General features: G+C 42.7%; 1 pseudogene; it reads left to right on the top strand.

Moving 5' to 3' along the window:
* The first annotated feature begins 14,386 nt into the window (after positions 1-14,386).
* LOC142853526 (zinc finger protein Pegasus-like) lies at positions 14,387-16,157 on the top strand (annotated as a pseudogene).
* Positions 16,158-16,668: the final 511 nt, after the last annotated feature.

Below are 16,668 nucleotides of genomic sequence, written 5' to 3'. Positions count from 1 at the left end.
AGCCATAAAGAATAAAAATCAGAGTGGAAATCAACAAAATAGGAACAACAACAAATGAATACAAAGAATCAACAAATGTAAGAGCTGGTTCTTTGAGAAGATAAAATTGATAGACCCTTGACCCACCTAATAAAAATAACAAAAGAAAAGACCCAAATTAGTCCTGAGTTAGAATTTCCAAGTCTGCTATTTGAGTTGCCTGTGTCTTGGCTTTCAACAAGCTGAGTGACCGAGCCACATTGACTTCCAGTGTCTTGTCATGTCATTGTTGACACAGTGTATGTGGCCCTGCTAACGGGGCATTCAGAGACCTTGATTTCTTCAGACATTTCACTTGTGCATTCCACAAGCAAGGGCAATAATGCAGCACGCACTTCAGAACTTTGACTTGTATCTGAAGCAGAGAGGGGACACCTCTTTTCATCACTATCCACCCACAGATAAACTGTTTGACTTGCAAGGAACTCTGATCTGTTTTACCATGATCAAATAATGTGGAATACAACCTGAGTACCATCCCCAGGACCCCATGAAGGAAGAGAACTGACTCCTGTACATTTTCCATACATGCATCATGGCATGAATACACTTAAACACACACACACACACACACACACACACACACACACACACACACACACACACAAGAATGCACACACATCACCCAAATAAATTACATGCAAAACAATTTCATGTATTGATTTTCCACTTGAACAAGTATGTAAAAAAGTCAGATGATTTCACTGTAAAATCCAAGCTTTTACCATATAGAGTTTATCCCAATTTGATACAGAGTCTGGAGCTAGGCAGACCACAGTCCAAGGAAGGAGCCTTCCAGCAGTGGCTCTCCCTCCAGACAATCGGGAGAGCTCTCTCCATCTGGATAGGAATCTGGGGACTGGCAGAAGCCACTTTAGGTTTGATAGTTCACCAGAATAACTCAGAGGTCAGGGAAATGCCGATGTTAAAGTCTGGTTTATTATGGCAAGAGAACACAGACTAAGACAAGCCAAGGCCATACGTCTGAGAAAGTTCTGCGTAGGAGGCGGCATCATTAATTTTTGATATGTTAAGTTTGACATGGCTTTTAAACATACAATGCTGGATATGTATCTCGAAGAGAGTAATTTGAATCAGAGATGAGCAAATAGTGATGACCTCACACCTCCATACCTTTTCACACTCATGGGCGGGGTGAACATGTGTCAGCCTGTACTCCCACCTACCCTTTTCTGGACTATAAATAAGTTACTTTACCCTTTTAGTTCTCAGCGTCCTCATCCTTATAGTGAACGCAATAGCTATAGTAACCGAAGCACAGGGCTGTTATCAGAAAGATGTCAATGAGGTTATATGGAGATGCTTTGGGAAGAGGATCAGGTAATAGGTCAGTGTGTTTTGAGTGATATTATTGTCATTGCTCTGTTAAATGCTGTCCCCCATTAAAACCCCAAAACAATTTGGGAATGCTGCTGCTTTGATATTTGCATGAGCAAATATCACCCGATCTTCCAGAAAACCCTTTGCTTGTCATTTTTATGAAATGACAAGTGTACAATACGTATTTTTCCTAGTTAAATGTCCATAGGACTTTGCCCCTAAGAGGGACGCTATCTAACAAGTGTCAAGGAGATTTTTTTTAAAAAGGGACATAGTTTATTTAAATAAATGTTTCCAACGCTGCTCAAATGCATCAAGAATGGTGACATTTGTCTAACTGGTTGAAGCAGCGAATCCATGTGCCTCTCCTCCAGAACCAGTGAAACAGGTAGAGGCTTTGTTAGCATCCCAGAGTGCTTCTTTCTCCTGAGTGGATGCGGAAGCACTGAAGTGCATTTGGCTCTGTCTGTTCCTGTGAAGTTTGAAGTGTGGAGCTGAGGACTAGGAGTCTGCCTGTGACTTGAACACATCCTCCTAATGGATGTCAAGGAGGCAGAGAAGCAAGCTGAAGAGTTTTAGGCATCACTCTATTACACTCATTGTATTACACTCCAGAAAAACTGGTATTTATGTCCTATTGTATCACTCTAGAGAAAAACGGCTAGTTATTTCATATCGTATTCCGGGAAAAGTTTGAATGCCCGTCAAGTGGACCAGTCAGAGCGATGTGTATGGTGTTCCTTGACACGACACTTCTTTTTAAACAAGGGTTTATTATTTTTAATTTTGTGTGTATTTATTTTTCCTGCATGTACCATATGTGTGCAGTACCCACAAGAGGCCAGAAGAGAACTGGATCTCCTGCAGAGAGTTATGAGTCTCCATGTCTGCTGGGAACTGAACTTGGATTTCTCTTCGAGAGCACCAAGTGCTGAGCCATCTCACCAGCCCCAGTGCGACACATTTGGATCTGAGGTGTCTCTCAAAGCAGTGTTTAGAAAGCTTGGTCCCAACCTGTGACTGTCTTCCGAGGTGATGGGACCTTTAAGACCAAGTGAAAAGGCTATTGTGATGCCAGCCCCTTCAGGTAAGCATGCTGCCCCCAACACCTGTTTACGTAAGATTGGGAATCAGCACAGGCTCAGAGCAACAAATCCAGATGACCAGGGACCGAAACTCCAAACCTGTGAGTCAAAGCAAACTTTTCCTTCTCTTCAAGTTTATTTAGCTTAGTTTTTTTCCCCCACAGTGGCAAATGCACCGTCCTTTTGGCCCGTTCCATATAATATTTTATATGTAAATTTTAGTTCTCTTTATTTTCCCCATGCCCTCTTTCCTCATTTCTTCCCTCTTTCTGTTTTTAAAATTTTAAAAATTAAATTTATTTCTAATTTTTTAGACAAGGTCTCCTGTAGCCCAGGCTTTTCTTAAACTAGACTTGAACTCCTGATCCTTTGCTTCTTCCTCCCAAGTGCTGGGGTTACAGGTATGTACCACTGTGTCTGATTTAGTAAATCTAGCTTGCTTCTTATGAAAAGATGCCTGTCTTTCTCTTACTAGCTATATAATTATATTTAATATATGCATATATATTCAGTATGAATATACTATATATACTGTATATATACTATATGTGTGTGTGTATTTGTGTTTGCTTGTATGTAATCATTAAAAGAAGCAAAGCAAACCAGTTATTTCATTTCCACATTTCCTTGTCTGCCTTCCACGTATCCCTCATTTAATAATTCCTTAGTTTGATTTAATTAATGTGGTTTTTTGAACTCCCATGTTGAAGCTTTTGTGATGCTTTTATTTCATGTGCTAATGTTCTCTGGAGCCAGCTGCCCTTTAGATGACCCACTGTTTTGTCTGGTTTTCATTCTTAGTAAGGACGGATAGCAGAACTTCTTGTGCTTAGGCAGGCTATTTTTTTTTTTAAATTTGGGTTTAGAGACATGGTTTCTCTATGTATTCAAGTTTATTCTGGAACTTACCATGGAATCCAAGCTGGGCTCATCCTCTTGGCAAATATTGTACCTCATCTCCCAGAGTGCTGAAATTCTATGTAGGACCTGCCATTTGCTGTCTGGTGGGCTCATTTAAGGGACACTTGCTATTTTCACTCTTTCTTCTGTCCCCCCTCTTGTAACTGTACAAGGAATGCAGATAGTCTAAAGAGAAACACGTATGTCTGTCCCTTGGGTATCTGATTACTGAAACAGTGGATCCTAAGAAGATATGTCATGTTAAGAACCCTTGGCCAAGCTGGGCGGTGGTGGTGCATGGCTTTAATCCCAGCACTCAGGAGGCAGAGGCAGGTGGATCTCTGTGAGTTCAAGACCAGCCTGGTCTACAAGAGCTAGTTCCAAGACAGGCTCCAAAACCACAGAGAAACCCTGTCTTGAAAAACCAAAAAAAAAAAAAAAAAAAAAAAAAGAACCCGTGGCCAGCTAAAGCTAGTTTGTTCCTCAGAAAGAGTTCATATTTTTATGATAATATTTCAGATACCCTCTCAGGAAAGACCTCACTGAAACAATGGTGGATCAGGGATGGGCAAGACCACGCCTTGCTTAGCAATGCACACCTCTTGCTCTTATATAAAGATAACCTGATGTCAAGACTCAAAGATGAGCATGGAGCTGGTGTGCGTGGGGATCTCTGAACCTTTCCTTTCCTTTTCCGAGTGTGGCCACACTGAACACACTCCCCTTCTCAGATTTTCACTGTTACCTCTTTCTTTAATTGGCTGATTGAGGTCAGGTGGCTGGCTCTCTATTGTTATGGCTGTCAGGGCCCAGGCTCCGACACTCACAACTCAGGCAGCTCCTGCCTCAGAAAGTCTCACTGTTTCCTCAGGTAGTTGGGTCCTTGCCTAATATCTATCCTTACATTCATTTCTAAACAATGTTTATTGAAAACCACCAATATTCTATTTGGCTCATTATTGGATTTAAAGGCTAGCTTTTGAAAAGATTTAAATTAACTCGGAGGATCTGCTGATACTATAATATTGACTTTTCAGACGCTGATAACTGTAGCTAGAATTTTGAAAGAGACCAGAACTATCAATTTTCATTTACACTGGTGTTGAAATTTTTATGTTGCTTTTCCCCCCTGTTATTCTTTGAACATCAGGCTGTTCTAAAACCTTTGAACAGGAATAATGAAGGTCTTTGTATGTAGAAAAACCCATTCTTGCTCACAAATGTGTTTCCAGAACAGGCTAACTGTGGCTTTTCTGCTACGAGGAGTAAATCGTCAATTCTTCAGAGAAATTGTCCTGTGTTGTGGTTCTTTTTAAATTTATTTCCATTACAGACAATGGTTTGCAGCCTGAGAAAAACGATCTGTTTTCGTCCTCATGATGGTCGCTCTCCTCCTCTCCACTGTACCACTGTGCACGTGTGTCAAGCAGGTTAGCACATCAGTAATTCCAGGGTGTCCTGGCAGTGTCCAGGGTGTTAATGAAACATCTGTGGCGTCCACAGCGAAGCTGGATGTCTTAAGTGTGTTTGCCCCAATGCCTCAGAAGACCTGCCAGGAAAGGCCGGGTGTTTCGTGTAGTCCTAGGTCAGAGAGCTGAGGGTCAATGCTTATTGCTGACTAATCTTCAAGATGGAGTGTGATGTACAGGCAGGAAAATTGGCTGCTGAAGATAGGCCTTCTTGCTCTACAAACTGTTCCAGATTCCTGTTACCAGATTGCCTGTGAATCTACATCTCGTTGTGTGGTATGAGCACTGGGGAGTTTGGGAGGATGGTTTCACCCTGTTGCTATGGTCTCCTGTGGTTGTTTGTGGCTCTTCACCCTGCCTGTGGGTACACTCCCCATGAGTGTATTGTAGTGACTCTCTGTTTTCCGTAGTGTCTTGCTGATTGCTTGATAAAGATATATTCCCATTATTAATGTTGTTGTGCAGGGTGTGGAATTTATAGCATTGTGCTTGATGGTCAAATCTTTTTCACTAAGGTGTATCTACATTACTTTGAAGGGAGGATGATATTGAGTGCATGGCACCTGTGGATGTAGATAGATGAACTTAACACTGACTCTGAATACAGTTTTGAAGGAATTAAGCCTAAAGGAGGCTGTGGAGACTCTGAGGTCTCCTATATGGAGACTATGTAAGGAACAGAAGTGAAATAGTCTCAAAATCCGTTCTCATCTGGTGTGTCTTAACAAGGTGCTAATAGATTTCTAAGACTCTAGGAACCACTATTAGTAGTAGCTTTAAATTGTGTGTGTGTGTGTGTGTGTGTGTGTGTGTGCACTTTCCCAGAGGCCAGAAATGGATTGGATCCTTTGGAACTTGCGTTAGAGTAGGTGAGCCACTCAAGGTGGGTGTTGGGAACGCAGCTTAGGTGTTCCGCAAAGTCAGTACAGGCTCCTAACCACTGAGCCATCTCTCCAGTCCCTGGTAGTAGTTATTAATTGAAATATTATAATCACGAAAATCATGGGCTAAAATATAAGACTTAAAAACATTAGTGTATTTAAGGATCTTTGCAGTTACTCTATACTCCCTCACACAGTGGCATGACATTTGCAAGTTGGTTCCTGGGACACTGGTATCTACCTACCACACCCAGTACCAAGACTTTTGTAACAGGCAATAGTGATTGGCCAGCTTCTCTTATCACTCTGCTTGTTTTTGTTTTTTAATCCACGTGTCTTATTTGCAAAGCGATTCGAAATTGGTACTCTCACGAACTTCATTTCCCAGGTGAAGAATCAGACACAAGAGCACCTCGTATTTGTCCAGAGCAGATACTAGGTGGCAGGGGCTGCTTTTTCTAAACCTGGTTCATTTTGCTGAATGTTCTTTAGGTTCAGAGATGTTACCCCAGATGACAGGATTTTGCTCTTTCGTGGCTGAACCAGTGTTTTATTGAGCATAGGTAGCACTTTTCCTTTATGAATTTGTTTGGTGACTGAATTCATTTGCTCTCATATCTTGGTTATTGTGAGTAGCTTGACAATAAACATGCATGTCCAGCTGTGTCTCTTTGTAGTAGCTTCAATGGCTAGCTTGGCATAACGTAGAGTCACGCGGGAGGAACCTTTCGATGAAGGATCTTCTGGTTAGACTTGGCCTGTAAGCACGTTTTTAGGGTATTGACAATTAAATTAGTTGATATAGGAAGACCTAACCCACTGTGGGCAGCACTATTCCATAGGCTGGAGGTTCTGAATTGCATAAGAAGAGAAACAGAGCAGCAAGCAAGCACATGAGTATGTATGTATTCATTTTTCTCTGGTCAGGACCATGGATGTAATACTACTGGCTATCTCAAATTCTGCTGCTGTGAGCGCCTCATGGAAATGGACTATAACTGGGAAGTGTCAGCTAAAAGGCACCTGTTGTCCCCTAAATTGCTTGTTATCAAGGAATTCCATCACCCCAGCATATGTGAAGCTAGGACATTGTGCAAATACTGATTTATTTATTTATTTTTTTAAATTTATTTATTTATTAAAGATTTCTGTCTCTTCCCCGCCACCGCCTCCCATTTCCCTCCCCCTCCCTCATCAGCCCAAAGAGCAATCAGAGTTCCCTGCCCTGTGGGAAGTCCAAGGACCACCCACCTCCATAATATCTTTCAGCAAATGCCCAGCATTTATCTGTACATTGGATGTACCTTATAGAGAGGTGAATGGTTTTTTTTGAAACTTCAACACTGTTTCTCAAAACATGTTTACATCTTCACTAAAATTCTTCTGTACAGCAAGAGACATAGTTGGTAAGCAGAGTGATTCCAACAAAAAGACTAGCAGAAAACATTTGCAATCTTCTGTCTCATAAGGGTATAAATATGCAGAGAGCAATGGACTCATGAGCAGAACTCAAGCAAGGTTGATGAAAGGTCGGCACTCAACCTAAACGGACATCTCTCAAAGAAATGTACAAATGGACAGCTGGTATAGGGAGAACTGCCCCGTGTCCTTTAATGTCAGGGGAGGAAATGGAAACCACAAGACATCCTCACTTCTCCAGGTCAGAAAGCTACCACCTTATCCCTCTGTGTGTCCCTTGGAGAGATGACCTGTTTGTCATTCCCAGTGTCTTAGATCAGGTGTTCTGTTTCAAAATGCTGAATTATCCATGTAGGTTCAGGCCTCTCACCCAGGGCAACTGAGGATTTGGGTGACTGGTCATAGAGACCACACTCATCTCTGCGTTCCTGGAGGCCACCTGTTCCACAGCTGCTGCCATGGCTCTCGAATGACTCCTAACCCTCACAGTTAGGAGAAGAGGATGGGAATGTCTGTAGTGTAGTGCTTCAACCTATGCAGTAGAAAGGGTGATTCAACCCTGCGAGAGCGGAGCTTTTCATAATGGCACATATAAAACACCAGGAAGAACCCTGCTATTATTACAATGAACTCGGACATGATGGCGGTACATATGTATAACTTCACACTTACAAAAAGGCCCAGGGGGAGACTATTTAGGTACAGGAGTTGTAAAAAGGAGATTCGTTTGAGAGAATTTGCTTCACCAGCATGAAACTGTCCCAGAAAAATGAAGGAATGATGTGTGCAGACAATACAGATGACGAGCATTCTTTACTTTTATTGCTAATAAATAGCCTGATGTTTATTTAAAAATCCTCTTTACGTTTAATCTGGAACAAATGCTTTTTGTGATAATTTCTACACGCAAGGCCTTTCAATTTGGCTATTGTCTGGCAACTAATGACTCTAAATGATTTTCTCTAAGTCTCAGGGGTCCTCAGAAGAATCTGACTGGATTGTTCCCACTGCTCCTGTTCTGATACGATAAGAAATCAACACAGAGACAACAAAGCCATGCTCAGGACACGGCATTTCCTATCGACTGTCTCATTTAAGGAGAACAATGCTTGTCTCCAGGAGGATCCTTCAATAAATGACCCCCTTCGCCCTCAAAGCTTCTTTCCACACTGACTTTTCAATCAGATGAGATGAAAAGAATCAGGTGACTTAACTTCACAGCCAAAATTCTAGTTTATTTTATTTCGGGTTTTTTTTTTTTTGTCCTCCTGCCCCTGCCTCCCAATTGCTAGGGTTGCAAACTTGCACCATCACTATGTCTGGTTTGTGTGGTGCTGGGGATTGAGGCAGACTTGGAAAGCTGTCTGCCAAATGAGCACTGCATCTCCTACTAAGGTCATTTTGCATTGATGCTGAGCTCATTGAGAATAGGCACAGAGGAGAAGGCTGTCTGCCCTTAGTGAACATATTTCTCTCTCTCTCTCTCTCTCTCTCTCTCTCTCTCTCTCTCTCTCTCTCTCTCTCTCTCTCTCTTTTGAGACAGGGTTTCTCTGTAGCTTTGGAGCCTGTCCTGGAACTAGCTCTTGTAGACCAGGTTGGCCTTGAATTTACAGAGATCCACCTGCCTTTGCCTCCCGAGTTCTGGAATTAAAGGTGTATGCCACCACCACCCGGCTCAATATTCCTCACTTATTCTTAGATAGCAAAATAAAGAATCTGAGACCCTTGGAGTCCAGAAGAGGACAAACACTTGGTATTATCCCTTTACTATCAACATCTATTAGAAGTCGAAAGAATGGGCTCTAGAGAGCACCCACAGGACTTAGCCTCAAAGAGTGCATTAATTTCCTCACAAAGCCTTGGGCCCTCGACCATGTTCTGGCTTGTTTGAAAATGTCAGGTTCAGTTAGACAAGTTTTCTTTGCAATGCTCCAGTCATTCTATGGGCACTGCCTTAGCATTCTGTCCCATTTAATTGCCTTCAGTCAGATGGCAAAGAGGAAAAGTTTTGATTGCTTTCCTTTCTAACTAAATATGGGTGTCATAGGATGCACTTGGGATAGTAATTCTTTTGCCTTCTTGGTGATAAATGGAGACACCCCACGGTGCTCCTCCTTTGAATGTGCAAGTTTTTACTTAGTGAAGCTATGTAGCAAATTTTATCACAAAGCACAACAGACTTTGTTCATTTAAAAATTATTACATGTATTTATTTACTGCGTGTGGTTACCTGTGTGTGTGGGTACATGTGTGTGACAGCCCATGTATAGATCTCAGGACAACATGTAAAGTCAATTCTCTCCTTCCATAATTCAGGTTCTGGGATTGGAGGTGGGTTGTCGGACTTAGTGGCAAGTGTCTTTATCTGCTGAGTCAGTTTGCTGGCCCACAATGTCCTCACTTAGGATGCGACTATATAAGGATTCTGGAGGGGTCTGAGCAACTTGCCTGGAGTCAGAACCCTAGCAAGGGATACTCATAAGATATTCTGATGGTTGCTCATATGAGTCTCAAGTACGGACCATTCCTGGTTTGACAGACAAGTCCTTAAATATGTTCCTTCTGATGCTATTTGGTGTGAATTTGCTTCTTTTGGTTTTTTAAGCACATCATCTTCTGTCTTTCTTTTTGTCTTATAAAAATATTTTTTTTGTTTTTTTTCTCATTTCAGTTCATACATGTAAAACACCTATGAACTTGACATTCCCAGAAAAAGCTATTTCAGCATTAAAAATTCTCCAAGGTTGATGGGATTGACCCATCAGAACCTCCGTGACCGTAAGTAAGCCTGAAAGGCTACTTGCTGGAGTCAAATTATCTGGATTTATCTTTAGCATCACAACAGCTGTTCACGTCCCACCTCTGAGTCTAACTTAATTTCCTTATGAAGATTGCGAGGACCTTCAAGGTTTCTTTAAAAATTTGTGTGTGTGTGTGCGGTGTGTCTGTATGTGTATGTGTGTATGCACATGCTGTGGCTTCCATGTGGAGGTCAGAGGACAATTGGTAGGAGTTAGTGCTCTCATTCCACCATTGAAGTCAGGTTGTGAGCCTCGGTGGCATGTGCCCTTACCTGCTGAGCTATACCTTACCCAGTAAATCTTTATGAAATGCACCAACTCCTACCATTTTGCAATGTAGTAGCTTCTACCAATTCAGAAGCAAAGCCGTCATCTGATAGCGCCCGAGGCTTACAGTCTATGGAGTCTATATTTCTGTGCTTTGAGGTAACTGCTTACCCAGTGCTCTCTCTGAGAATTTAAAAATCGCCCCACGCATGACACGTTTTGTTCTAGTGCTGCCTAGGTACAGCCAGCTGAGCAACACTTTGAACAGTCACACGCCTTCCTTTATTTCACGGATGCAGTGTTATTGAAAGTTCTACAAATCAGGGAGATAGCTTTAGTTTGCACTTTTTTTTTTTAAGTTAAAAGTTTGTTGTTTCTTTTTATCCCAAGTCAGTCCTACCTTCTTCTTTAAATTGCAACATCAACAAAATGTCAGAGTTGAAATTTACTCTGGAGCCAAGCCAAGGGACTCCAAAAGTCGACAAGAGGGTTTCAACTAAAACCCCAAAGCCACAGAGAGTTCTCCTGACAACCCACCAAGGAAAAACCTCTGCCTCATCCACCATGGTCACTACCTCAGCTGAGGCTACTGTGTTTGTGAATCAATCCAGACTCTTCTCCTTGAGGGGGAAATTCATCGTAAGGTATTTGTAACGTTGAATAAGCAGGCTCGGGAGTTTATTGGTTATAGCACTGACCAACTCGAGCACCCTTTGTCCACCCACGCTCCATCCTCCTTTTCTACTCATGTAAAGTGAGGAGGGATGTAGCTCAGTTGGTAGAGTACCTTCCTAGCATTCATGGGGTTGACCTCTGGCTGCATCCTTGGAACTGCTTAAAGAAGCCGGAGGCAGGAGGATCAGACATTCAATATCACTCTTGCCTGTTTAACAAGTTTGAGGTCAGCCTAGAAGGCATGAGATTCTACATAAAGGAAATTAGTGGTAACAAGACAGAGTCCTATGCAGATAAAGACAAGCGTTGGATGTGCAGAATTAAGTATGATGAGGCCCTCGACCACGGGAACCTACAGAGGCAGCTCAGCAGCTAGACAGCGTCTTAGCCATCCAGCAGATTGCTGTCTGGGTGATTAATTTTAACGGCATACTGGAATGTTCCGAGGTGTCATGAGCTCTGTGAGCTTTTAGCAGAAAGATTGGTGTGTACTTTCTTACCACAGCTTCAATGTCACAGTGAACAATTTTCCCTTAAGACAAATTTTTTGAACTTTAGATATTTGAGTAAGGATATTGAGCTTGTTAATCTCAGAAGTGCCTTGGCGTCTCTCATGGTTCACAGAGAGTTGAGGCTGGATGCGTCTGGAAGGTGCTTCTCTATGGTGTCTTTACAATGAGCCTTTGATCTCTGGGAGAATAAGACCAAATCGAGGCTTGTCATAAAATTATGACTAGCCCTGGGATTAGAATGTGGGCTTTGTCTAGAACGGCTTTTCACCTGCTGTGTATCAGGAAAATGAGTCTTTGGAATATGAAATTGCTTTAGATACCATCGAGTAAGATTTTCCTCCAGTTCTTTCACCCCCAAATTACAGCCTTTCTAGCTTTGTGTCTTGGTTCTAAAGCTCTCTTTGAAAGCAGTTCCCTGTGACCTTTTGAAGGAGGGATCCCGGTCCCAGCAGTGCCACTGGCCTCTCGTTCAGGTGACCCACAAAGATGGTCCATGGTGTTCTGAATAGTTTGTCTCTCATGATCATGTTTGTTCAAGAGGGTCTGTGAAGTTCAGAGCACGGGATAACCACAGGGGGCTTATTTGAAGAAGATAGTATTTAAAAACACATTTTCTGTTGGGGTCAACAACAACTTGCTTTGGAGGAGGAATTGCAGGGTTGATGCCTGATGGGACAGAGAGCAAATAAAGGTGTTTTCGGTTTTGTTTTATAGAAGCAGCCGATGCTCCAGTCCTCGTTGACATGAGGCTTGAGCCAGCTCTGCTGACCCACTCATCTCCTGGGGTTCTATTAGCTGGGATGTAGACAAGAGCTTGGCCAGGGGATTTCACCTGTTCTGTAATTAGGAGACTGGCTGCTATGGAAACAGCCACTCGTTTCTATCTGAAGACCTAGATTTTACCAGGTTACAAAAAGTAACTTCTAGACGTTTTAAGCCCAACCAAGTGCAATTTTGAAGAAATCTTATTTTTTTAAGTGGGGATTTTAGTTTTTGTTCCTTTGATTTTCAAGGCCTTTTGGAAGTCCTCTGACTATGATGCCTGTTTTGAACAATGAGACCTGGTGCATGTGTTGAAGGTTGTGAAGTGGCAGTGAACCGATGGACCCATAGATGTCAGGCTGTGTCTTTGCTGTCTATGTGGTTGAACGTGTTCGAGCAGACACTATTTATAAAGCAAGAAGCCTGTGGAGCAGTCTGTGGAAGTGGCAGGTTGGTTGAGGTTACACGAGCCTAAACTGTCATCTATTTTCCTCACCCTGTGTCTGTCGAACTGTAAGCTCATGAGGACCTTATGTGGAGAAGATAAATGTTTGCCCATAAGCTACTCTTCATTATAGGTGGGGCTGCAATGTATCTGAGTGTTGTCTGAGGTTTTCTGTCCTGCCTGGTTCCCTTAGTCATTTAGTCCCAAAGAAATCACACAGAGGTCTACATTAGTTATAAACTGATTGGCCCATTAGCACAGGCCTCTTATTAACACTTATATTAGCCTATTTTTCTTGCCTATGTTAGCCACATGGCTCGGTACTTTTTTCGGCGAGGCAGTCACATCTTGCTTGTTCTGTGGCTGGGTCAGGACTACAGAGGAATGGACTTTCCTCTTCCCAGAATTCTCCTGTTCTTGTTGACCTGCCTCTACCTCCTGTCTGGTTGTCTTGCCTATACTTTCTGCCTAGCTACTGGCCAATCAGCATTTATTTAAAATATAATTCACAGAATACAGACCATTGTCCCACACCATCTGGGCATTTTGGCTAGTAGCTGTGACTTGATGTAGATGTTTGGGTCACAGTAATCAAGCCATTGAATCTGTGATGAGAGGGTAAGGAAAAGGCAGGCGCATAAGTGAAATCCAAAATGTGGATCAGATACAGGGACAGACTGAAAAGCATTAAGTTGCTTGGGATATGGTCTGACACTGTCCAATCTCTCTGCTGAAATCATCACTGCTGGCTCTTATCACACATGGTTATTCACTGAAGTGTGGCCTGCTTCCTCGAACCCCATGTCTTTCTCTTTCATGAGGGTTAGCCTGATATGACTGCCAAACCAAGTGGGGAGAAACCATGTTGTTATTTGGTCTGGAATTCTACTACTGTTTTAATTCAATTTCCAGCCACCTGACTGTTACATATTTTGAGAGCAGATTTCATGGTGGGTATCAAGGGTATTAAAGGTTCATCTCTAGACATAGGGCCGCAGGTGCCTCGGCATTGTTGAAGTATGTCACGTGTGTGGTTGAAGTTCATTGGCTGGTTTCCTTGTATGGTTCTTATGCTGCTAATGAGGATTTCTCGGAAGTCGGTTTAGACCCTCTGCAGAACTATTGGTTGTTTATGTTCACAGACTGCAGCGATTCTTGCTTCAGTACAGTTCTTTACATCTTACACATTTAATTAAGATGCTGCAATGAGCTGTTTCTTCTGTCTTTGAGTTTCTTTTCCAGAGAAGGCCAAGTCACAGGTCTGGCAGAGTAGTGTCACAGCTTGGCAGTTATGGCTCCCTAAGGCTCTGGGTACTTGCACTTGATCCTCACGGTTTTCTAAGACTCTCCGGGTGCTTGTGCTTGGTCATCATGGCTTCCTAAGGCTCTCTGTGTACTTGTGCCTGATCCCTTCCCCTACTGCTTTTCTGCCCTCTCTCCATTCTCATTCTTGTTTTAGGTAGAAGAGGAAAAACCCACATGGGAAGAAACAATATTTGTTCATGTCATGCTCTAAACAAATTTGGTTTTGACTAGAGAATAATACATATCATATTAATTTGTGAGTGATGAGGAAGTGAGGATTATAAATTTTGGTCAAAGATTCCCGATGAGATTTTTTTTCTAATCAGTATCTGATAATCTTATCCACAAGGCATAATTTACTTTGTTTTCTTAGCTATAGTTATAAATGATTGAAATCTGGAAATTAAATGTCAGCGTCGGTTGGCTGCCCAAATACAAATGGTTTTATACACCGAGAACCTAGACACCACCATGTATTAGCGGTAATGGGTAATTTTATTTTAAAATATTTATGATTTTAATATTACCTGTGATAAAAGGCCCCCCATTGAGCTTTAGCTAGGTAAAATTTCATTAAAAGTGTAAGCGCTGTATTTTCTGTCTAGAAAAGTAGAGAGGTTAAACCTTATTAAATTCTCAGCAAAATGTCATAAAAATTCAGCTGCAGCACAATTTTCAGTGACGCTGTGAGCCCCGTTATGGGGCGTTGGTGTACAGAGGATGCTTGCGTTAGTAAACAATAAGTTCTCATGCTTGCCTATGCAATGTTACAAATACTTTATATTTAATTTTCCCTTCCAAGTGAGAAGTCTGGAGTTGAAAGAATTATATAAACACAGCGGCCTCAGCGAGGAGGTGGCAGGCGTGAATGAGGCGGTGGATTTTCCTCAGTGGGTGGTCATGAGACCTCTGTGCAGCATTTGAATTTCAGTTGAAATCCCCTCGGTGGCCTTTTGGAGTCCTTTGGAGTGTCTCCAGCATAGATTTCAACTATTTGATATTTTATCAACGTTGCAGTGGAAAGAAAATGGTAGAATTTCCTTGAGATGAAAAGATACAACAAACTTTCTACTTATAAAAGAAAAGAAAGAAAAAGGAGCACATTGCTAGGTGGAAGGAAAGTGGAGCCTTTGGACTTTGTGGAAGAATTTAGGAAATGCCCAGAAGACTTGAGGGTTCTATAAAACAGGCAATTGGGGGTATTTCCAAAGAGCACTAATCAATTTAAGTTCACCTTCCCAGGTGGCCCAGGAACCAGATTCCCTTAAAGATTTCATGCGGGAGCCCACAGAAGTGGATTTGTTCACCTTGACTAAAGATCAGAGAGTTCAGATCTGTTCTTGCTCCTTCAAGGTTCTATGATGGGAGGTTTGACCCAAGATGTGGCTACTAACAGCATGTTTTGACCTAGGGTGTGGTCACTTGATGCTTTGGGTATTGGGAAGGTGATTACTTTGTTCTCTGTATCTTGGTAAAGAAACTTCTTGACTTCCCCCTTCTCTTTGGATTGGGGTGAAAAGCCCATGAGGAATAAACACGGGGCGAATCTGATTACTTACTAGCTGCCCTCCTGACTCTCTTAGCTGTCTCTTGTCTATCTCTTTCTTAATTCCTACACGTCCCTACAAACATGGACAAATAAGTCGGGCAGGACCTGGCTGATGTTGTCACCTGGATGTAGGATATGACATTTTTTTTACCCATGAAATCCCAAATTTTCAGACTGACTCCTGTGGGGAAAATCACAGCATCTGGTGACCTGCCCAGGTCCCCCCAAGGACTCATGGTTGACAAGCCCGTGAATCAGTTCTGTAGCAGGACAGTGGTCCAGCTTGCTACCAAGAAGCAAAACTCTGCCCCCCCCCCCCATGTCATTTCCTGTCCCAATGAAAAGTCTTTCAGGATTTCACAGCCCTTTGCCCAAGCAGTAGTTTCTGCTGTGTCAGAAAGTATTCCTCAGAGCTCCTCCCCTAAAAGCCCACAACCTCAGCTATTGCCTAGGAACTATGGAGCAGCAACGGACCTGATCAGGTACTGTACCGGTACCCCCAGCATAGGAAACAGGCAGCCAAGTATTCCAGCCTCAGCAGGGTGGTTCTATCGCTGCCACCACTGTGACATGTGCTCTGCAGATGACATCCTTGACACCATTCACATGGGATGCCATAGGTAGGAAAATCCTCTTTGGTGTAACATATGTGGATGGTAAAACAATATGATTTTGCCTGTTATTTTGCAACGGGGACGCGTAACTAATACTGAACACAGTCAACACTCTTCTCAATTGGTCTGGCTTTTGGAGGGATCGTAGTTTGGGTTTTGGTTTTGAAATAGCCCACAAGAGAAAGCTATAGATCGCCAGGGTTTGGGAAACCAATTAGGACTATATTGAGTGCTCCAGCAGGCTGGCCAAGAGCTGACTTAGGCCTGGGAAAGACTTAGCGCTGAGACAAGGGGGAGTAGGTGTTTTAAACTCTAAAGGTGGCAGACAAGTCACACCTGGTGCAGTCCAGGGGGTCTTTACAATGTGACCTCTGGTCCTCTGTGACATTACAGCTGGTGCAGGCCAGGGGGCCTTTACAATGTAACCTCTGGTCCTCTGTGACATCACAGCTGGTGCAGGCCAGGGGGCCTTTACAATGTAACCTCTGGTCCTCTGTGACATCACAGCTGGTGCAGGCCAGGGGGCCTTTACAATGTAACCTCTGGTCCTCTGTGACATCACAGCTGGTGCAGGCCAGGGGGCCTTTACAATGTAACCTCTGGT

This window comes from Microtus pennsylvanicus, chromosome 7 (assembly GCF_037038515.1).
Source record: "Microtus pennsylvanicus isolate mMicPen1 chromosome 7, mMicPen1.hap1, whole genome shotgun sequence".
Taxonomy (NCBI): domain Eukaryota; kingdom Metazoa; phylum Chordata; class Mammalia; order Rodentia; family Cricetidae; genus Microtus; species Microtus pennsylvanicus.
The sequence above is the reverse complement of the archived record's forward strand: the minus strand, read 5'-3'. Positions and strand labels throughout refer to the sequence as shown.